The sequence below is a fragment of the Musa acuminata genome, chromosome BXJ1-9, assembly GCF_036884655.1.
Source record: "Musa acuminata AAA Group cultivar baxijiao chromosome BXJ1-9, Cavendish_Baxijiao_AAA, whole genome shotgun sequence".
Taxonomy (NCBI): Eukaryota; Viridiplantae; Streptophyta; class Magnoliopsida; order Zingiberales; family Musaceae; genus Musa; species Musa acuminata.
Genome location: NC_088335.1, coordinates 28,283,773 through 28,308,655, shown reverse-complemented (window position 1 = coordinate 28,308,655; position 24,883 = coordinate 28,283,773).

Below are 24,883 nucleotides of genomic sequence, written 5' to 3'. Positions count from 1 at the left end.
CTACAGGGTGATACTCAAATAAGAGAACCCGGGTCTCATCAGAAGTGTTTTGAGGAGGTTCCAACTTATCAAAGAGATTGTGACCCAAGGAGATGTAGCAGTGGAAAGAGTTCCATTCAAATATAACACTGCAAATATACTAACAAAGCCATTATCTCATATTATCTTTGAGCGTCACAGGGGTCTGATGGGGATTAGACATATAGGTGATTGGCTATAGGTTAAGTGGGGATTGCTAGATATATGTGCCCTATAAGCCAATCATGTGAGTGATGACACATATGACTTGACACACAGTCTTTTTGCTTATTATATTTTAATATTTATCACTTTATATTACTTGTTGCATATATATATATATATATATATATATATATATATATATATATATATATATATATATATATATATATATATATATATCATGATGAGATCATAATAATGAGACTGATTTACCTTTAAACACAAATCTTAAATAATACTAGTCATAGGATACTCAAGAGAGACATCGAGATAACCAGACATATTGATATGCTGTATACCCATCCATATGATGGATACAGCTGGTCTCATAGTTGCTTATGTGGGGACACTAGGGATATAGTACAAGTGCTTATTGGAGATTGAGTTCACTGATTGATCCGCTTACGAAATGCTAGATGATTGATGATGCCTTATTGTCAGATAGCGATTCCGTATTCCCAATGGTGTATTTGGTCCTTAGACTTGAGACACCAAGGATGTCCTGTATGAGTGCTCCACTCTTTGATACCAGACTTATAGGTTTGGATGTCCTAGATCTAGCACAACCGGTCATCGGGAGTGGTAGTCAACCTTACGAGGGCTATTAAGTATCGATAGAGGATCATACACTCTAGGTGTCATGAGAGGAATATCTCATGTGTTCTTACTCAGACAAATCCATGACCAGTGTCATTCGGATTGAGAGAGAAAGAGTTCTTTAAGAGAAACTGATTAGAGCGAGACTCGAGTAGAAACCATATGGGTCTGATAGCACCATGCCCGGTATATGGTCTCTGGGATATTAGATGGATAAGGGACTATAGGTACACAAAAACTGAGGATAGACAGGTCCAATGGATTGGATTCCCTTGTATCGTTTGGGGAGTGTGGCATAGTGGCCTAGTACATCCGCAATCGATGAGTCGAGTGAATTATTATAGAGATAATAATTCACTAAGCTAGAAGGAGTTCTAACAGGTATGACTCATGGCATGCTCGATATTAGGCATAGAGGGTCACCCATATATAGTAGGCGTTGCAATGGGTAGAGGTTCGGATATGAGATATCCGCTGGAGCCCCTATCTTATTGGATATCCAATGAGCCCCTGAAATTATTGGATCCTATGGATGATATCCAATAAGCACCCATGTGAGATTATTGGATAGAGATCCACTAATCTAAGAGGCTTGGGTAGTTGGATGGAGATCCAATACCCAATAGGAGATGATCCATTAGGGTTAAGTTGATAGGGGACCTCTATAAATAGGAGGGATTCAATAGTTCGTAGCCTTTGCTTGCCTCTACTATTTTCCTCCCCCTCTCCACCTCAGAGTAGGCCTGGAGTTTTGAGGAGCATCATCGCAGCCCTATTGTATGGATCACCACTGGAGAGGAGGGCACTGGACCTCCTTCACCCTCTCCTAGAGATCTACAAGGATTCAAGGATATACAATCTCCCTATGTAACACAATTTATCTTATATGCAGTTTTAAGTTTCATGAATTTTTGCGCACTAATCTTTATACGATGACAAACATCTTTTTTGGAAAATTAGGGATTTTGTTTTCTATTCTTCTGTTGCGCATGTGATGTTGCCCCCAAGATTTCCCAACATGTTACTTTAGGGTCGCAACTCTTTGGAAGGGATCTTAAAATTTTATTAACAAGTTCAGAATCTGAGAAACTTTTACCTAGTCCTTTTAGACCATTGATGACATCCGTAAATCGGGTGTACATGTCTCCAATAGTCTCACTCGATTTCATCCGAAACAACTTATAAGTATAGACTAAAAGATTAACTTTTGACTCTTTTACTCTACTAGTGCCTTCGTGAGTAACTTCGAGTGTGTGCCAAATATCAAAAGTCATTTCACAAATAGACACTTGATTAAACTCATTTTTATCTAAAGCATAAAACAAGGCATTCATAGCCTTGGCATTTAAAGCGAAAGTCTTCTTCTCCAACTTATTCCAATCATTTATTGGAAGAGAAGACTGTTGAAAACCATTTTCAACAATGTTCCATAGCTCAAAATCCTTAGAAATTAGAAAAATCCTCATTCTAGTCTTCCAATATATGTAATCCGTTCCATTAAATATCGACGGACGTGTAATTGAGTGACCCTCTTGGTTGCTAGTTAATCCCATCTCTCTTAGGTTTCAAACCAAATGAGAATGACCTTGCTCAAATACCAATTGTTAGGATCAAGAGTGGTACTACAAGCGGGGGGTGGGGGGGGTGAATTAGTGTAGCGAAAAAAAGTGTTGATTCCAAAAAATATTCATTTTGATTCAAACTGTTTTGGAAAGATATTGAACTTGAAAGCTTTCATAAGAGTGCAAATAGAAGGTTAAGGAAGTTTGCAGCAATATAAATTGCATAAATAGAAAAGTAAACCAGAATTTAGAGTGGTTCGGTCATTGTAACCTATATTCACTTCCGATTCCTCCTCCGTCGAGGTCATTGGCATCCACTAATGGTCTTCCTTCAACATGCGAAGACCAACCACTTCTTTACAGTGCTTTCTCTTTTTCATATGTTTAGGTGATAACCCTTACAAGTGTCAAACATCTCTTAAATAATCTCAATACTTATAAAGGGAGGAGGAGGACTCTAGCACTTTTACAATACTTTAACACTTCAAAGATTTAAGATTATGCCAACACTTTCATGTCCTTTCATGTAGAAAAGGGTGGGGTATTTATAGGCCCCTAATGGATTCAAAATTGGAGACAAAACATGTCACATCCCCGGATTTTGGGGTACCAACAGTACTACCGCTTGATAAAGCTCGGAGACCGAGCTCTAGCGGTACCACCGCCTGACAATCTTCTGACGAGCATCTGACGATCTTTCGACAATCTTCCGATTATCTCTTGACAATGTTCTAGCGGACTCCCGGCAAGCTCCTGGACTTTACGATGATCTTCTTAGTGAGTTCCTACAAGCTTCTTTGCCAAGCTCTTGGACTTCTCGATCAGTTTCAGCAGAACTACCGATGAATGTCTAGACTTCCGACGAGCTTCTTGAACTCCCAATGAAGGCTCGATCTTGACTTCAGCACAACACCTGCTTTATGTCTTACTCCTATCGTAGTTAATCCTACATACTTTTCTCAACATATAGATTAGATCAAATAATTTACTAATTGATTTCATCATCAAAATCTGAGATTCAACAACAACAATTAGACCTGCTATCATATTTAGTGTTAGACTATATGCTAGATTTTAATCTAATCCCAAGTAATCTCATGTAAAAGCTATTAAAATGATTTTTAAATACCTAAATAGAACTCCTAATCAAGGATTATGGTATATAAAATCCAAAATCTTTAAGTTACTTGCTTATGCTAATGCTGATTTTGTTGGTTGTCAAATAGGTAAAAAAAGTACATCCAGAACAAGTCAACTCTTAGGTTATGCACTTGTTTCTTGATCTTCCAAGAAACAAAATTCGGTTGTATTATCTACAATCGAAGCTGAGTATATAGCAGTAGGTGCATGTTGTGCATAAGTTATATGGATGAAAAACACATTAGAAAATTATGGAATTCACTTGAAAAACATACTTATAAAATGCAATAATACTAGTGCAATATATTTAATAAAAAATCTCATTCAACACTCTAGAACTAAACATATTGACATTAGCCATCATTTTATTATAGATCATGTTTATAATTATGATATATCCTTAGAATTTATTGATACTATACATCAGTTAGCAGATATTTTTAAAAAATCATTGAATGAGGAATAATTTGATTTCATTAGAAGAGAATTAGGCATGTTAAATCTTCCGAATGAATGAATTCCTCTATACATTTTTTGGATTTCTCATTTTTAACTTGAGTTTTGTTTTTAAATTGAGATCGATTCCTTTATTCCTTCTTCTTGCAATTCACCAAAGAAGAGAGACTATTCATGGATCTTTAATCTTTCACGAAAGAGGAGTTTTTGTTCGTAGACTTTTGGTATACTTGATCCTTTATGACATAATCATTTCCTATAAATCCTTCTTCCTTCTATTTACAAGAAAAGGGATTTGATTCATGAATTTTTAGTATGCATATTTTAATCTTTTTTTGAATCCTTACTCTTTGTGATAGTGGAAGCATGATTCAATGAAACTTATGTATTTGGTTCTTGATTTTTCTTATGATGAATAAATTCTTCCCTTACTCTTCTTCCTCTTCTTCTTATTCTTATGACAAAAGGAAGAAAGAAACTTACACCAAAAAGTGTTTTCACCTCTAAAGCCATAATGCTAGCTTGCCCATTTTAAAAAGCAAAAAGAGTTATCTTGCAAGCTTTTACTTAACTTCTCATTTCACAAATTTGCTACCTTACATAAATTGGTGTAAAACTTACTTGAATAGTTTAAAATACTTGTATAAATTATTGAATGATTCTTCTTTTTGTTGATGACAAAGGGGGAGAAATGATGAATGTTGTTAAATTTGGTATCATGCATGAAGTGATAAATGGTTAAAAATGCTATTGTATCATATATGTTATGTTAAATTTAGGGTCATGCATAAAGTGATAAATGGTGCTTCATTATCATATATGTTATGCCCAAAATGATTGAAAATTTGAATGTTTTAGTATCGTGAATGTTATGCTCAAGATGATGTTAATTTTGATATCATGCATGAAGTGATGAATGCTTTAGTATCATATAGGTTATGCTCAAAGTGATTTATTATCATGCATGAAGTGATGAAATTTTGCATGTTATACTTGGATGACTTTAATCTATGATGATGCACAATGTATGAAATGTTGATATATTGCATTCGATCATAGTCATCGAAATTGTTTCACTTGAATTTATAGGTCATGATTCATTTTGAATTCAAGTTTGCTTTATCTCAATATGGCATATAGATAGGGGGAGTTTGGTTTAACTCTGTCATCAATTGGTTATCATCATAAAAAAGGGAGAGATTGTTGAATCTCGGATTTTGATGATGACATCAATTAGTGAATTAATTATCTAATCCATGTGCTAAGATAAGTGATGCAGGACTAACTACGATCGTGAGAAAGTCAAATGATTAAAGAAGAATTAAAGTTGGGCCGGAGTCAATGATTGGGCATCGGGTTAAATGAATCGGGAGATACACTGAAGGATCAGATGATACAACGAAAGCTCATTGGAAGATCATCGGGAGTTCATCGAAAGCTCGTCGGAAAATTGTTGGGTGTTTGCTAGAAGTTCACCGAGTGTTTACTTGAACCATTGACGTGCAGGACAACTCAGATTGTAGGTAAAATAGTTGTTTTAGCTTTAACTATTTAAGGATATCATCTCATTAGATACAGAATTGCAAATGTCATTTCATTCATAACATATTTGGTTCATAACAAATGGAGCATAGAGTTAATTGGAGCATATCAATAGCGTACGAGATGTTCCGGAGCATATCAATTGCAAATAGGACATTTCAGAACATATCAGTTCATAGCAAATGGAGCACAGAGTAATTGGAGCATATCAATAGTGTATGAAATGTTCCGAAGCATATCAACGACATATGGAACATTTTGAAGTGTAACAATAATAGATAAAATAAATAGAAGGTGAAGTGGGATTCCAAACATAATATGGTGCATCCATTTCTGAATGACCACCAAATATTTACCATTTCTAGCAAAGGTCCAAATAATCCCACAAACACCAGAGTACAAAAGGGTATTGTGAACAATAAATTGGGACAGTAACAGATGAAACATTTTGGAGCATATCAATGTTGTATGAAATATTCCGGAGTATATCAATGACATATGTAACATTTCGAAGCGTAACAATAATAGATGAAATATTTCGGAGCATATCAATGGGGTATGAAATGTTTCAGAGCATATTAATAACAAATGAAATATTTCGGAACATATCAATGGTATGTGAAACATTTCAAAGCGTATCAATGGCATATGAATCATTTCAGAGCATATCAAAGAACAAATATGAAACAGAAACTCAAACGTTGAATTTGACGTTGCATTCATATCATTCTTATCCAAAGCATATATAGAAACACATAACCAAAGCTCTAGATATCATATCAAACATACAAAAGGTGAAGTGGGACTATAACATAATATGGTACATCCATTTCTGAATGACCACCAAACATAAGTCTCCTACGTCTGGGAGCTCCATCCACCCACGTCTGAGTGAAGTCATAAGGGCTGGCAGAGCATCACAAGCTCTATGCATAACTTCCTTCACCATTTCTGGCAAAGGTTCATAATATCCCACAAACACCAGAGTAAAAAAGGATAGTATGAACAACAAATAGCACATATCGGAAGCACACGCGGAACAACAAAATGTACATGTGCCTTTACGAGTCAATACGAAGTAAGCAATAATTTTTTACAATTGTATTCAGATTTGAAAGGAAATGAAAGCAAGAGCATTCAAGGATTCCAAGCAATCACATATAACTCAATTCAAATAAGAATGTTAGATGAATTCAATGTCAAAAGGAATGAAACTAGAATAGACACATATCGAAAGCAAATACGGAACAATGGGATACACATGTGCCTATATGAGTCAATACGATATAGCATAAATGTTACACAATAGTTTTCAAGAATGCAAATAATTTTAAGGACAAGAGCATACAAGAATTCAAAGTAGTAATATAAAGCTCAATTGAACAAGAAAGCTAAATGAAATCAATTTTCAAAGGAATGAAACCAGAATATGCGAAATCGACCAAAGCTCGATTTCTTACAGAATTCGAGAGGCACATTGAACAAATGATTCAAACTATCAATCGTGCTCCAATATAATCAAGAAAGGTATTGTGAAAGATATTTCAATCTATTTTCAAATAAAACAAGCTTCATATGAATTGAACTGTCTAACAAAGAGAGTTACAAATAATTTGGTAAACAAGGGTCGTAGAACAAGATCTTTGTTCGGCAGAATTCATAAGGTCAGATTCAACAGATAATTGGGCAGGTTTTTGGACTTCAAATCTTTCAATCCATAGATCAAAAGAAAGATCTACGAGTTTAGTTTCCAATGAAATCAGTTTTGAACGAATTAGAGTTTCCAACAAAGGCTTATAGGTAGCTATGTATCGAAAGGTCAGAAATTATGATCCCTATTTTGTAGAATTTGTAGGCTCATTTGAAACAGAAGTTAGGCAAGCAAACTTACTCCGAATTCTTAAAATAAGCGATCAAAAGAAAGGTTTATGTTCCTTATGGTCACAATGGGTTTCTGCTAGGTATCTTTCAAAGGAATCAATCTGGGAAATTTCAACAAGAACATACCACTCTACAGCTTGGAAAGGAATTTTAAAGGCAAGAAATTCGCTAATCAAACACATTTCGTATGCAATCACTTCTGGAACTAGTACTAATATGTGGTACGATCCTTGGGTGAATGGGAAGAGTATATTTCAATTATATGGCGACAGAATACGAAAAGATCTTGGGGCTCCCAAAGATTGGAAGGTTTCCGAGTTCATTGCTAACGGTACCTGGTGTCTCCCTAATCCTATTTCTCCCGAAATGTTATCACTTTGGCCGACTATCATAGCTATTCCAATCAGGAACAACTCTTCAGATATACTTGTTTGGCCTCATGACAATGGCAAATTTAGTGCCACATCCGCATGGAATCAAATTAGGCAAAAAAATAACAAGTGGGTCCCAAGCAGTTGGACATGGGATCGACCGGGATCACAAAGACACTCCTTATGTACATGGCAAGCCCTTCTCAATAAACTATCTACAATAGACAATATGAAAAGAAGAGGTATCTATCATGTTAACCGATGCTCCTTTTGTTTGCAATAAGAAGAAACTGTTGACCACCTCTATTTTGCTTGAGATTATACAAAATGGATATGGAAGGAGATTCTCCAACGATTTGAACTCAATAGACTGCCACAACCAAACTTACACCAAGAACTAGGCGACCTTATGCAATGTTTCTCAAGAAAAGGGCCTCTTACACAACTGGCAAAGGTTACTTTCAGATGCGCTATTTGGTGGATGTGGAAGGAGAGATGTAATAGAATCTTTGAATGTCAACACACAAACAATGCTCAGCTCTTGAAAGAGATTATTAGAGACTCAAGATCCTATATGGAGCATGATCTCAAAATCGAGCACTTCACCCGAAGAGAAAAAGATATTTTTATTAAATTTAATTTTGCTATTAGCTAAAGATATGGGGAATGATGCCAAATAATGTACCCACAGATAGTTATAGTCTACAGCATGTGTAGTTATAACTATCGCATTTGCACTCTATGAGTTACTTGGCTTTGTCTATGACTTGTATAGATAAAGCTATTTGTAGAAACTTTACACATAATCAATTTACTTTTACTTACCAAAAAAAAAAAAAATACATGAAGTTATAACCATAACAAGGTAGAAAGATCAGAATCTCAGAAGTTGCACAGATTCGAATCGTTACTTCTAAACAAGAGATATATCAAATGCAAGGCTAGAACAATTCAAAGTTTCTCATATTCAAAACAAATATAGAGATAAAATTGTAGTAAGGAAAGATCAAGATACTTGCAATAGGAAAATTAGAAAGCTCGTAATAGGAAGGTTCGGAACACTTGCCTTTCAAAGATTTTGATCCGAAGATCCAAAGAAGGTGTCAACCCAAATCCTTCTACTTTTCCTTCGTGTCCTCTCCGTGTTTCGTTTTCTACATATGTCTTCTCGTTTTCCTCCACAACTGCAGCTCATGCAGAACATAGACGTATAGTCACCTGCTCTCTCTTACTCTCATTCATTTATTTTCTTTTTCAAACGCAGCTGTCGCAGCCGTGGCCACTACCACAATCGTAGCCATGACTGCAGCTGCTGTCACAACCGCAGCCCCTTCCCCTGCACTACTTCCTTCCTCCCTTCTCTCGTTTCTACTTTTTCTTTCCCAAACACAGCTGCCGCAGACATAGCCGCTACCACCGCAGCCGCAATCACGGCCACAGTCCCCTTCTTTTTTTTTTTCCCCCCTTTCCTTTCTTTCTTTTTCCTAAAAGCAACTGCTACAGCCACCACCGCTGCCGCAGCTACCGCAGCCAACGTCGCAACCGCAGCCGTAGTCGCAGCCACGGCCGCAGCCTCCATAACCGTAGCCTCTTCTTCCTCCCCTGCTCTGTTTCCTCTCCTTCTCTTCCAGCTGCAACTACCACTACCGCAGCTGCACTACTGTAGTCGCAGCCTCAGCCACGGCCGCAGCCTCTTCCTCTCTTCTTCCCTTCTCCTCTTCCTCTCTTCTTCCCTTTTCCTTTCTCTTCTTCTTCCTTTCCTTCTCTTCTTTCCCAGCTGCACTACTGTAGTCGCAGCCTCAGCCACGGCCGCAGCCTCTTCTTCCTCCCCTGCTCATCTTCCTCTCCTTCTTCTCTTCCAACTGCAGCTACCATCACCGCAACCGCAGCCCCTTCTTCCCCTTCTCTTCTTCCTCTCCTTCCCTTCTTCCTTCCTCTCCCTCTTTCCCTGCCATAGTTGCAGCTGCCACAGCTGTAGCTGCTGCTACTTCTTTCCCTTCTCCTCTTCCTTCCCCTTTCTTTCTTCTTCTTCTCTTCTTCTCCTTCCTCCCCTTCTTCTCCCCGACGCACAGCACCTCCTCTCCTCTGTTTCCTCCTGTAGAAAACAGAGGTGCCGCCACTTCACCCGCTTCTACTTCTTCTCTTCCGCTTCCTCTTCTTCTCCTTCTTCTTCTCCTCTTCTTCCCTTCTCCTACCCGACACCCCACACCTTCTCACTGCAGCCCATGCCGCAGCCATCCTTCTTGTTTTTTTTTCTTTTTTCCTCTTCTTCTTCTTCTCCTCCCCAACGCCCCACACCTCCTTTCCTCTGTTTCCACCTGCAGGAAACAGAGGTGCTGCAGCCCTAGCTGCTACCACCTCTCGCTCCTCTCCCACTTCCCTCTCTTTTACTTCTTCTTCTATTCTTCTCTTCTCCCTCTTCTTCCTCCTCTCTTCTTTTCCCTCTTCTTCTTCTTTTCGTCTTCTCCTCTTCTTCCTTTCTCCTCCCCAATGCCCCACAGCTCCTCGCTACAGCCCTTGCCGCAGCCACCTCCTCTTTTCTTCTTCTCTTCTTCTGCTTCTCTTCTTCCCTTCTGCTCCCCGACTCCCCACACATGAACTCCTCTGTTTCCTCCAATACAAAACAGAGGTGCTGCAGCCCTAGCTGCTGCAGCTATCTCTCTTTCCTCTCCCTCTTCCCTCTCTTCTTCTTCTTTTCTTCTCTTCTCCCTCTACTTCTCTTCTTCTTCCCACGCCCCACCGCTCCTCTCTTTGTTTCTCGAGAAATACAGAGCGTGGGGGGCGGTGGGATAAAACCAAAATTTTCAGTTTTCTTTTTTTTTTAACTTAATAGTTTAGTCCTTGAAATTTCTATATTTACATATAGGTCCTCCGATTTATAAATAAATATTTATTAATAATTTTTAAAAATGAGGGATATTATATTATTGGGGCCTATGAGCCTCCATTTTATTTTTCGTTTATTGTCGGGCTTACATACCTATGATTAAATTGTAATCACATGAGGAGGCGTAGCGGGAGTGTGGATGCGATAGTAGGACCCAATGAGAAATAGCGAGGCTCTAATACCAATTGCTAGGATCGGGGTTAGCACTAAGAGGGGGGGGGGGGGGGAGTAAAGTAGTACAGTGGTAAAATCACATCTTCAAAACTTCATTTCGATTAAAACCGTTTCCGACATAAAACTGTTTCGTAAAAGTAATACTTTAAAAGTATACATAAGGGAGTAGTGGATGTAAAGAGCAAGTAAGGAGGTTTGCGGTTAAAATAAATTGCTTAAAGAAATGTAAACTAGATTTTAGAATGGTTCGGTCATCGTGACCTACATCCACTTCGTCGATTCCTCTTCTGTCTTGGCCACTGGCATCCACTATCGGTCTTCATTCAATAGGCAAAGGCCAACCACCTTTTACATCCTTCTTCTCCTTTTCACAGGTTTAGGAGACAACCCTTACAAGCACTCACACTCCTCTTACAGAATTCTAAAATTAGAGTGGAGGAGAGAATTTCTAGAGAGATTGCAATAGCGTTTTCTCACTTTTGAATACTCTGTGCTTGTGTCTTTTAACCAAGGAAGAGAGAGGTATTTATAGTTATAGAATTCAAGTTAATTCAAACTTGGAGCCTAAAAACATCTCATCCCGGGATTCCCGGGCACGGGCGGTGTCACCGCCTGCGTTGGGTGGTACCACCGCTAGTGTCAGTTTGACACTAACACTCAGCTGGGTAGTACCACCGCCCAGTCTGGTGGTACTACCGCTTGGGATGTTGTGCTAGGCAGTACCACCACCCAGACTGGCGGTACCACCACTTGGCACCCTGCTAGGGGTGGTACAACCGCCCAAATTAACGGTACCAACGTCTGACATAGTCTCGAAGATTATGCCATGACGGTGAGACTTCTTAGGGCACTATTTGGGCATCTTATTGTGCCCAACACTGTCCTTACATGGGCCTAGCTGACCTCTAATTGGGTTGGCCCAAATCCAAACCCAATTACATGCTAACTATGATTCATAAGACATTTGCTAAGCTAAACAAGTCCCTATATCTTAGTTTCTTCCAGCGAGCTTCCGGCGATCTTCCGACAAACTTCCGATAATCTCTTAGCAATGTTCCAACGGACTCTCGGCAACCTCCTAGACTTCATCATGATCTTCTTGGCGAGTTCCGATGAGCTTCTCTAGCAAGCTCCGAGACTTCTCGACTGGTTCCGACAGAATTTCCGACGAACGTCCGGACATCCGACGAACTCTCGAACTCCCAACGAAATCACATCCTTGACTTTGGGACTTCAATTTGCTTCATGCCTTGCTATCGTAGTTTTTTTTTTTTGGTAAGTAAAAGTAAATTGATTATGTGTAAAGTTTCTACAAATAGCTTTATCTATACAAATCATAGACAAAGCCAAGTAACTCATAGAGTGTGAATGCGATAGTTATGACTACATATGCTGTAGACTATAACTCCTAATTATAGTCAACATAGAAAATGTTTATCCAGATATATCAAAACTACCTGTGGGTACATAATTTGGCATCATTCCCAAGATCTTTAGCTAATAGCAAAATTAAATTTGATAAAAATATCTTTTTCTCTTTGGGTAAAGTTCTCCGTTTTGAGATCTTGCTCCATACAGGATCTTGAGTCTCTAATAATCTCTTTCAAGAGCTGAGCATTGTTTGTGCGTTGACATTCAAAGATTCTGTTAAATCTCTCCTTCCACATCCACCAAATAGTGCATCTGAAAGTAACCTTTGCCAGTTGTGTGAGAGGCACCTTTCTTGAGAAACATTGCATGAGGTCGCCTAGTTCTTGGTGCAAGTTTGGTTGCGGTAGTCTATTGAGTTCAAATCGCTGGAGAATCTCCTTCCATATCCATTTTGTATAATCACAAGCAAAATAGAGGTGGTCAACAGTTTCTTCTTGTTGCATACAAAGGGAGCATTGGTTAACATGATAGATACCTCTTCTTTTTATATTGTCTATTGTAGGTAGTTTATTGAGAAGGGCCTGCCATGTATATAAGGAATGTCTTTGTGATCCCAGTCGATCCCATGTCCAACTGCTTGGGAACCACTTGTTATTTCTTTGCCTAATTTGATTCCATGCAGATGTGACACTAAATTTACCATTGTAATGAGGCCAAATAAGTATATCTGAAGAGTTGTTCCTGATTGGAATAGCTATAATAGTCAGCCAAAGTGATAACATTTCGGGAGAAATAGGATTAAGGAGACACCAGGTACCGTTAGCAATGAACTCGGAAACCTTCCAATCTTTGGGAGCCCCAAGATCTTTTCGTATTCTATCACCATATAATTAAAATATACTCTTCCCATTCACCCAAGGATCATACCACATATTAGTACTAGTTCCAGAAGAGATTGCCTAAGAAATGTGTTTGATTAGCCAATTCCTTGCCTTTAAAATTCCTTTCCAAGCTACAGAGTGGTATGTTCTTGTTGAAATTTCCCAGATTGATTCTTTTGAAAGATACCTATCAGAAACCTAATATGACCATAAGGAACATTTGTTTTGCAAAAGATCCCACAATTACTGTACCAGACATGCTTGATTCCAATCTCTAGTATTTCTCAAGTTTAGCCCCCCTTCATCTTTCGATTTACAAATGCTATCCCAATTTACCATATGCATTGCCTTATCATTTGTGCCATTCCAGAAGAAGTTCATTAATAACCGTTCAATATCTTGGAGAAGTCCAGCAGGTAGAAAAATGCATTACACCAATATATAGAGTAGGAGTGCAATACCGAACGGATGAGTGCGAGTCGTTCTGCTTTTGATAGAAACCTATTTTTCCAAAAAGAAATTCTATTCTTTATTTTTTGCAAGATAGGTTGACAGTGGGTTTTGTGAATGCCTGTGGATATGAGCGGGAGACCCAAATAAGGAACTGGTAAGCTTCCCTCACTAACCCCCAAAGTTTGTGCAATAAAGACCTTATCCTCAACGTAAGGGCTCATATATACTTTTCGTATGATTTAACTGAAGTCCAAAAACCATACCATAGTCATTCATAATAGTAGCCAGGTTCTTAACTAAAGTTGGTTCATTTTGGAGAAAGATAAGTAAATCATCTGCAAATGTTATATGTGATATATGAATAGAACCAGCAATGGGTACCTTAAATGCTGCCATTTAAGACTGCGTGTTCCAACATACAGCTAAGTCCTTCCATAGCAATAGTAAAGAGATACGGAGAGAGTGGATCACCTTGTCGGATGCCATTCGTGCTCCCAAAAAAACCAATAGGTAAGCCATTAAAGAGTATCGAAAACTTTGGAGTTTCCAGGCAAAATTGAATCCAATTAACCCATTGCTGTGGGAAGTTCATATTGAGGAGCATCTTATAGATAAATTTCCTATTAATTGAATGAAAGGCTTTCCGTAAATCAGCTTTAAAATAGATTTTTGTCCCTCTTGCTTTTGAATGCAAATCTTTGACCAAGTCATTAGCAAGCAAAATGTTATGATGTATGCTTCTCCCTTTGATGAAAGCAGCTTGATTTGGGCTAATGATCTTGTGTATTACCTTTTGCATTCTATTTGCCAATACTTTGGAGATGATCTTGTAAATAAAGTTGCATAATGATATGGGTCGATAGTCCTCTAGTGAATCAGTCCCTGCATTCTTCAGAATTAAAAAAATAAAAGTACAATTCATCTCTCTAAGAATATGACCTGAAGAGAAAATATGTTGGCAAGCCTTAATCACATCATTTCATATAATAGACCAAGCAGTTTGGTGACTTAAAGACAACACATACAATTTCGTCATCTGTAATTGGGGCATTGAGGATTGAAATAGCTTCCGAATCAAGTTTTCTAGTCGGCTCCACATGAATGTTATTAGGTTTCCCAGCTTGATTGAGTAAGGAATAAAAAAATTGCTCTGTGTGTGCTTTAACCTCATCTAAATTCTCAATAAGATTATCATCTTTGTCTCTGCATTTGCTGATACGGTTAACAGCCCTTCGAGTAGCAATTGAAGCATAGAAAAATTTAGTATTGGAATCCACTAGTGTAAGCCAATGCTATCGAGACTTCTGCTTTGCAAAACTTTCCTCCTGTTTTAAGGCTTACATGAAGTTATTTCTGGCTTCTGTCTCTTTGTAGATAATATTTTCATCATTTGGCTAAAGTTGCAGCTCATGTTGTAATGACATTAGTTCCTTTCTGCAAAATTGAACTCTGGTGGTAATATTGCCAATGGTATTTGTATTCCACTCCTTTAGTGCTGCTTTACAGGCTTTGAGCTTTTGACATAAGATATAAGGGGGGGATCCATGCACATTAACATTCCAAGCAGATCTGATAACATCAAGAAATTGAGGATGAGTACTCCACATGTTAAAGAATCTAAACGATTTCTTGCCTCTTGGTGTCGCTTTGTCTGCGTGTATATACATTAAAGAATGGTCAGAAAACAAAGGAGCACTATACTCAAGAAGTGAATCTGGGTAAACTGTTAACCATTCATGATTAATCAAACACCTATCAAGTTGAGCCATTATTTTTCTGTTAGCAGCACCTTGATTACTCCAGGAGAGCCAATTACCCACAGATTTCATATCAAACAATGCTGCAGTGTCAATGTAATCATTAAAACTTTGAAGCTGGCTTTCTGAAAGTTGTCTACCCCCCTCTTTTTCATTTGTGTATCGAACAGTATTAAAGTCTCCAAGAACAATCCAAGGTACATTGAGACAGCCATTTACAATATTAGTCAGGTCAGACCAAAGAGTATTTCTTTCTTGCATACTGTTTGAAGCATATATACTAGTGAAATTGAATTGACAGCCATTCTTTTTGTCCTCTACCTTAAGATGAATTAATTGATCAGTAGCAGAAATAAACCAAGCATTAATAGAGTTAGGATGTCATAAGACCCATATTCTACCAAAAGTTTCATTTGAGTCATTGGTAAACAGTTCTGCGTCCGGCCATATTAAATTATTTTGAGCTTGAACGCGCGATTGTTTAATTTTCGTTTCCACTATAATAACAATATCACATGCGGCAGACTTGATTATTCTGTTGAGCTCCCGACATTTCTCCAGCTTATTAAGTCCGCGAACATTCCAGCATGTTATCTTCATTAGTCTATGGCGATTGTTGGCTATGTGGTAGGTCTCAAAACATCTTATTTCCCACTATCCTCATTTATCAAAACTCGATGGGGAATATCGTCATTCGATCTTCATATGCTGGAGAACGGATTCTTTGTTTGCAAGCTATACTCTGAAGAAGATTTGCAACGAATCCTCGAAGGATTCTGGACTATCCGCGGTCATCCAATGATTCTACGATGTTGGTCTCCTGATGTCCGTTTGGAGTTAGATAGCCTACAGTCTATTCCATTATAGGTATCCTTTCAAGGACTGCCTCTACATCTTTGGAGTCGATGTTTTATTGCAAAGTTATGCAGCACTCTAGGACAGCCACTCTACATCGACAAAGCAACAGCAGCTCAGACGAGATTAGCATTTGCACGAGCATATATGCTGGTTTCTTCCGACAAAGATCTTCCTAATGAGGTTTTCTATCATGATCTTGACGGGAACACTCGGAAGGTACATGTCTCATATTCCTGGAAGCCATAACGATGTCAATATTGCTTATCTTTTGGTCATGCAAATGGAGCTTGTCAGCAAACCCCAAAACCAACCACAAAGGTCTATCGACCACGTCAAGCACCTCAGCAACAAAGTGATTCTTCTCTAATGGCAGTAGCACCGATGGTGGCGAAAACTATTGAGCATTCCGACTCGCAAGGAAAGCACCGCGGACAGAAGGACAAATCCAAAACTTTATCTCTTCCTATAATGTCAGAGACTTCCACAACAGAGGTTTCCCATGGTACTATTGGACAAGAGAAATATAAGTCAGGAACTTAATCTCTTCCAATATCATCGGATCCGTCCACAATAGCTCAACGAACTCAAGCCCAAACAAATCTCGCAACAAACTCAGGCCACAACAAACATCGCCAACAAGGATATTCTGTCTCAACAAACTCATGCCCCAACAAACCTCTCTAGCCAGGCTACTCCAACAAGTACTATCCAGGATATTGTGCTCCAACAATCTTATCGAGCTTCAACAAACCCTGCCAATCAAGACCACATGATTCAAGGTACTTTAAAGTTTAAAAATCTGCAAGCTGTAGATGAAGTGGATAAATATAGGAATAAAGCCATAAAAGGTAAGGATATTGTGTGGGAGGAAAATACAAAACCGAAGGATAAGAAAAAGGATGGTACTATCCATCCAAAGTCGGAGGATGAATACCTTACCACCTTGCTATCGTAGTTAATCATGCACATATAAAATATACTTCGATCTAGACAATTAATATTCATCATCAAGTATGATTTCAAAAAGTATGTTCAAGAAAAATCATTGAGACCAAATGAATGATACACTCATTTATTTTCAAAATATTCATCATGTTTATTTTCATGAGATTCACAAGATTGGTAAAATAAATTCATTAATCTCAATAGGATAGAAAATTCATTTCCATTTCATACAATTGAGGGTATTCAAGTCTTTTGTGAAAACATGTATCATCATTTAAAATTGAAACATAAGTTTCGTCATTAAGCTATCAAGACCAAACACATCATGATATCACATCTATCATCAAAAGACTATCAAGAAATTCATATATAGATATACATGCACTAAGTCATCTTAATATGTCATGAGAATATCATCTTAATTTATCATAAAAACGATTAGACCAAAAGCATGTTAATCTAAAATGAGAGTTTCAAATCAACATTTACTTCAAAAGCTCATGCATGACATAAAATCATCAAGATACACATGCATGGATTAATCCTAAGCATTATCACATATCATATAATTATAATTCCTAATGTTGCATATATCATTCAACATTTTAAAACATAACATGCATGAAACCTTAGCAATATACTTTTCATGATCAAATTTTTTATTTTTCAATTATGCTAAAAAGAAAAACATGATATAATTTTTGAAAAATAATTTTTTATTTCCTATTCCTACTATCTAAATTAAGCACTCATGAAAAACTTCAAGTAACTTCAAAATAATTCAAGAGAGTTGAGTTACTTACCTTGTAGTCGAAGCCCGTCAAAGCCCAATTTGTCGTTTCACCTTTGGAAGTTATTTTTTCATCTTTGGTTGCTTTCCTCTTCTTTGGCCTCTTCCTCCGTTCAAGTTAATTATTTATTTTAGATTTTTGTTTAATAAACTTATTAAGATTTAGTGTTCGAAGTTCAAGTTCATCATTGTCCTCATCACTTAAGTTATCGCTCAAGTGGTATTCATTTGTCTGGAGTTCCAAATCCTTCATATTCTTTGGAAGGTGGTTCAAGTGCTCATCGGGTTCAAAATGTTCCAAAAGTGTCCTTTCATAGGTCATTAATGACCCAATTAATTCTTCTAATGGAAAATCATTTAAATTTTTTATCTCTTGTATTGAGGTTATTTTAGGATCCCACCTTTTTGGAAAGGATCTTAAGATCTTGCTTATGAGATCAAAATTAAAAAAAGATTTACCAAGAACTCATAGATTATTGATGACATCCGTGAAACGGGTGTACATGTTGCCTATAGTCTCGCTTGGTTGCATTCGAAAAAGCTCAAAATCATGCAATAAAATGTTAACTTTTGAGTCTTTGACTCTACTAGTTCCCTCGTGTGTGATTTCAAGTGTTTGCCAAATATTAAAAGCCGTTTCGCATGTAGAAATCCGATTGAACTCATTTTTGTCCAAAGTGCAAAAAAAAGCATTCATAGCATTTGCGTTTAAAGAAAAATACTTCTTCTCCAAATCCGACCATTCGTTCATCGGTTTAGAGGGAAGTTGAAAATCGTTTTCAATAATATTCCATAAATCTAAATTTATAGAAATCAAGAAAACTCTCATTCGAGTTTTTCAATAAGTGTAGTCCAATCCGTTAAACAATGGTGGACGAACAACCGATAAGCCCTCTTGAAAGCCATGAAGAGCCATTTCTCTCGGGTGTAAATCCAAAATGAAAAATACCAGTCTCTGATACTAATTGTTAGGATCGGAGCAGCACTAAGAGGGGGGGTGAATTAGTGCAGCGGATTAAAACTCATAAGTTTGAAAATGATTTCGTAAATATGTAGAGATTTTGTTTTGATAGTAACTTGAGTAAAATGAGAAAATGAAATCCGAAAGCTAACAGTAGTGTAAATGACAATTTCAGGAAGGTAAATACTCACACATTCAAGGAATGCACCAATTTAAAGTGGTTCGGTCAAAATGTCCTACATCCACTCGCGAAGCCTTCTTCAATGAGGCTCCCAACTTCCACTAGCAAATCACTTTGAAGGAGAAGGACAAATACTCCTCTTACAACCTTTTACAAGTGTTCACACTCTTACAAATTTTCAATGAGAAAGAAGGAGGTGAACACTCAAGCAATTGAAAACAAGGCTTGCTAAAGACTTTGCTAAGGCTTTATCTCAATCTCTAACTTCTTAAAAGGTTGTATTCTCTGCTAAGAATTGAGGGGTATTTATAGGCCCCAAGAGGATTCAAATTTGGGCTCCAAATTTTGAATTCTCTTAGGTTTTCGAGGCTGGCAGTGCCACCGCCTATCGGTAGTGGTGCCACCGCCTATCGGTGGTGGTGCCACCGCCTATCAGTGTCTGACACTGATAGTGTACTAGCGGTGCCACCGCCCAGTCCGGCGATGCCACCGCCCCATCTCACGGGTTTTGGGCAGTGCCACGGCTTAGTTCTCGGGTTCTGGGAGGTGCCACCGCCTAATCCGGCAATGCCACCGCCTACACTATTTCAGCTCACTGGTTAGGCTCCAAACTTGGCCTAAACTAGTCCGAATTCGGGCCCAATTGGCCCCTAACTGGGTTATAGGATTAATCCTTAATCCTAACCCTAATTATATGCAAACTATGAGCTTAAGAGATAGTTCTAAGCAAGTTTTTAACCAAAAACATCGAGTTTCCTTTCGGTGAGCTTTTCGACAAACTTCCAATGGACTTCCGATACACCCTTGGATTTCTTCCAACGGACTCCCAACAGGCTCTCGGTCTTGTGGCGAGTTCTGCGAGTAGCCAAACCTTCTCGGTGATCTCCGCGAACCTTCGACGATCTCTTCGGCAGACTTTTGAAAACTTCGACGAGTCCCCGATTCCTTCTCGGTTGGTTCCGGTAGCATCTCCGATGAATCTTTGGACACCCATCGAACTTGACTCCAGTAGACTTACTTTATGTCTTCAAGCTTTCGTAGTTAATCCTGCATACTTAAAATAAAACTTTGATTGAGACAATTAATACAAAGCAATAGTTAAGTTGTCCGACATGTCATTGGTCCTACGATGCTTTGTCCGATTCTTCGGTGCATCGTCCTCTCTTGCGGTCTATTGCCCAATCGGTCAATTGACTCCACAACTTCGATATCCTTGGCACAATGCCCGCTCTTCTTGGCCCAATGCCCGAATCCACGGCCCGAAGTCTTCTGTTGATACGTTGACCAATCCATTGGCCCGACGTCCAATCTTCTGACATGTTCCTCCGGCACAACATGATTTTCCTGCTTTAATTATCTCATCCTGATCGAAGCATCCTGCGTTACTCAAAATGCAGATTAAATCATAAACACATATCAAGTGGTTTCATCATCAAAATACGAGATTCAACACCTGTATCACTCAAAACGCAGATTAAAATATAAACACTTATCAATTGATTTCATCATCAAAATCCGAGATTCAACAGTCCTTACAAGTATTTGCATACCTGAATCTGTTATGATAAAGTTTATGTTTGTATCGTAATATTTCATATAAGCACATGCATTTCGTTGTTCCACATGTGCTTCTGATATGTGCCAATTTTATTATTCACAATGTCCTTTTGTAATCTAGTGTTTGTGAGATAATATGAACTTTTACTAGAAATGATAAGGTAGCTATGCTTAGAGCTCGTGATGCTCTATCGGCTCCCTATGACTTCACTCAGACATAGGTGGATGGAGCTTCTAGACGTAGGAGACTTATGTTTGGTGGTCATTCAGAAATGGATGGACCATATTATGTTATGATCCTACTTCACCATTTATGTATTTGATATGATATCCAAAGCTTTGGTTATATGCTTCTATATGTGCTTTGGATAAGAATGAAATGTATGCAATGTCAAATGCGACGTTTGAGTTCTGTTTTATATTTGTTATTGATATGCTCCGAAATATTTTATATGCCATTGAAATATTCTGAAACATTTCATACGCTATTAATATGCTCCAAAATATTTCATCCACCATTGATATGCTTCGAAATGTTTTATATACTATTGATATGCTCCGAAATATTTCAAATGCCAATGATATGCTCTAAAATGCTTCATATGCCATTGATATATTCTGAAACATTTTATATGCTATTGATATGCTCCATAATATTTCATCTGCCATTGATGTGTTTCGAAACATTTCATTAGCTATTGACATTCTCCAAAATGCTTCATATGCCATTGATTTATTCTGAAATATTTTATACTTTATTGATATGCTCTAAAATGTTTCATCCACCATTGATATACTTCGAAATGTTTCATATTCCATTGATATACTCTAAAACATTTTATACGCCATTGATATAGTCTAAAATATTTCATATGCCATTAATATGTTCTGAAACATTTTATACGCCATTGATATGCTCCGAAATATTTCATATGTCATTGATATGTTCTGAAACATTTCATATGCCATTGTTATACTCCGAAATATTTAATATGTCATTTTTTAAAACATTTCATATGCTATTGATATCCGAAATGCTCCTTACGTCTTTAATATACTTCAATTAGTCTTTACTCACTTCTTATAAACAAAACATTCTTCGAATGAAATGACATTGTAATTCTGAATTCGTTGAGTGGCTATCTATGAACTCTTGTATCATTGTCTTATATTTAGTATCTTATTTGTTTGAAATTGTCCTCTTTCACTATGGATATATTAGTCACTTGCTGAGCTCTATATGCTCATTTCGTTGCCATATAAATTTTTCATGATAGCTTATCGCTCACAAAAAAATATTTAAATTGGGCTGAGGTAATGGAAAGCTGAAAGATTTTGTGGTAAAACTTTAGTGGATGATATATTTTATTGTATAAGTACACTTGGTGTCAATAAAATGTTGATAGTAAATCTAAACTTTTTTATAAAAATTTAAAAGACCTCTCATGTTTAGGATTTTGTAGTGTTAAGTTTAATTTATATAGTGATATGAACATGTGGTAAATATTGGTTTTTGTGATTATATAGAATACCACACTTATGGATTATGAGGTGATTATTATCTTGGTGAGTTGGCTTTAGATTTTATGATTCATCCAGTGATGTGGTATATGATTTTAAACTGCATAGGTTTTTTGAATTATGAATTATGGAAGAAATTTTATCTTGAATATTTTTTTAGTGACCTCAAATGTGTATTTGGATCCTAAATTATTATTGAATTATAATATTATTGATTTTAAGCTAGGTTCACACTTCTTGAACGTTAAAATTTGGGGGGGCATGACAAGAACTAGTAAGAGGAATCCCTAGTATCAAGTTTGTCAAAGACAAAGTATATGATACATGTTAACTAGGAAGCAAACAAAAGGTAGTTTCAAGTCAAAGAATCAAATAAGCACCTCTATACCATTGCAATTGATCCAAATAGATTTATTTGGACCAATTGATACAACAAGCCTAGGAGGTAGCAAATATGCCTTTGTAATTATTGATGATTATAGTAAATACACTTGGACATACTTCTTGGTATATAAAAGTGATTATTTTAAGTATTTTTCAAAATTTTATAAATTTATTCAGAATAAAAAAGGCTTTATTATTGTATCTATACATAATGATCATGGTGAAGGCATTTTTCTTGGATATTCTTCTTCTTCTAAAGTATTTCTTGTGTTTAATAAAAGAACTTTAGTTATAGAAGAATCTAGTCATGTTGTTTTTAATGAGGTTTCTGAATTTAAGAAAAATGATTTTGATGATGATTTTGATTTTGATACTTTAAATTTGAATGAAACCTCTCCTCCCAATAGCAACTTGGATCCATCTTCTTCTAAAGAATCCTTACCTAAGGATTAGAAGTATGTAGATACTCATCCTAAGGAGCTAATCATTGGAGACACTTCAAAAAGTGTTCAAACTCATTCTTCTCTTAAAAATTTTTGTGCGAATGCAATCTTTTTATCTCAAATTAATCCTAAATATATTGACGAGGCCCTGAAAGATGATTAATGGGTTATTGCAATGCTTGAGGAATTAAATCAATTTGAGAGAAATAAGGTATGGAAGTTTGTTCCTAGACTTAGTGACTATTTGGTAATTGGTACTAAATGGGTCTTCAGAAACAAATAAGATGAACTTGGTATCGTGGTTAGAAACAAGGCTAGATTAACAGCCAAAGGTTTTAACTAAGAAGAAGGTATTGATTATGAAGAAACCTTTGCTTCTGTGGCTAGACTTGAAGCCATAAGGATTCTCCTTGCCTATGCTGGTTGTAATAATTTTAAGTTATTTTAAATGGATATTAATAGTGTTTTTCTTAATGGCTTTATTTCTAAAGAAGTTTACATTGAACAACCTCCCGGATTTGAGAATACTAACTTTCTTATTCATTTGTTTAAGTTGACTAAGGCTCTCTATAGATTAAAACAAGCCCCTAGGGCTTAGTATGAGAGGCTTAGTTCTTTTCTTATTCAAAATAATTTTATGCAAGGCAAGGTCGGTACTATATTGTTTATCAAATATTTTGAAAATGATTTTCTCATTGTTCAAATTTATGTTGATGATATCATTTTCAGATTTTCAAATGAGTCTTTATGTGAATCTTTTGCTAATAGTATGAGCCATAAATTCAAAATGAGTTTGATGGGAGAATTAACTTTTTTCTTAGGTTTATAAATCAAACAACTTTGTGATGAATTTTTTGTTAGTCAAATAAAATATGCTTTAGATCTATCAAAACGATTTAATATGGATAATGCTAAGGCTATTAATATACCAATGAGCACTTTTACAAAATTAGATATGAACATCAATGGAGAATGTTTTAATCAAAAGACTTATAGAGGTATGATAGTTTATTATACCTCATAACAACTAGTCCCAATATCATGTTTAGTGTTGGACTATATGCTAGATTTCAATCTAATCATAAGCAATCTCACTTAAAAGCTATTAAAAGGATTTTTAGATACCTAAAAGGAACTCAATCTAGGATTATGATATTAAAAAACTAAAAATCATGAATTGATTGTTTATACCGATGTTGATTTTGCTGTTTGTCAAATAGATAGAAAAAGTACATCCGGAACATGTCAAATCTTAGGTTATGCACTTGCTCTTACTCTTCCAAGAAGCAAAACTCTGTTGCATTATCTACAACTAAAGCTGAATATATAGTAGCAGGTGTATGTTATGCATAAGTTATATGGATGAAAAATACTTTAGAAGATTATGAAATTTATTTGAAAAATATTCCTATAAAATACAATAATACTAGTGTAATATGTTTAACTAAGAATCCAATTCAACACTCTAGAACCAAACATATTGACATTATGCATCATTTTATTAGGGATCATGTTAATAATCATGATATATCTTTAGAATTTATTGATATAAAGCCTCAATTAGCCGATATTTTTATAAAACCATTGAATGAGGAACAAATTGATTTTATCAGAAGAGAATTAGGCATGTTAAGTCTTCCGAACGCATGAGTTCCTCTTGTATATTTTTTGGATTTCTCAACTTTTGAAAATTGAGTTTTCCTTTCGAGATTGTTTCCTTCATTCCTTCTTCTTGCTATTTACAAAAGAAAAGATTTGAATTTTGGACTTTTGGTATTCACAACTTGATTCTTTGTTTTTCATGTGATGATCATGAATCCTTCCTCGTTCTATTTACAAAAGAAGAGCCTTGATTCATGGATTTTTGGATTAATGACTTGATCTTTTATGCGATAATCTATTCCTATGAATTCCTCTTCCTTCTATTT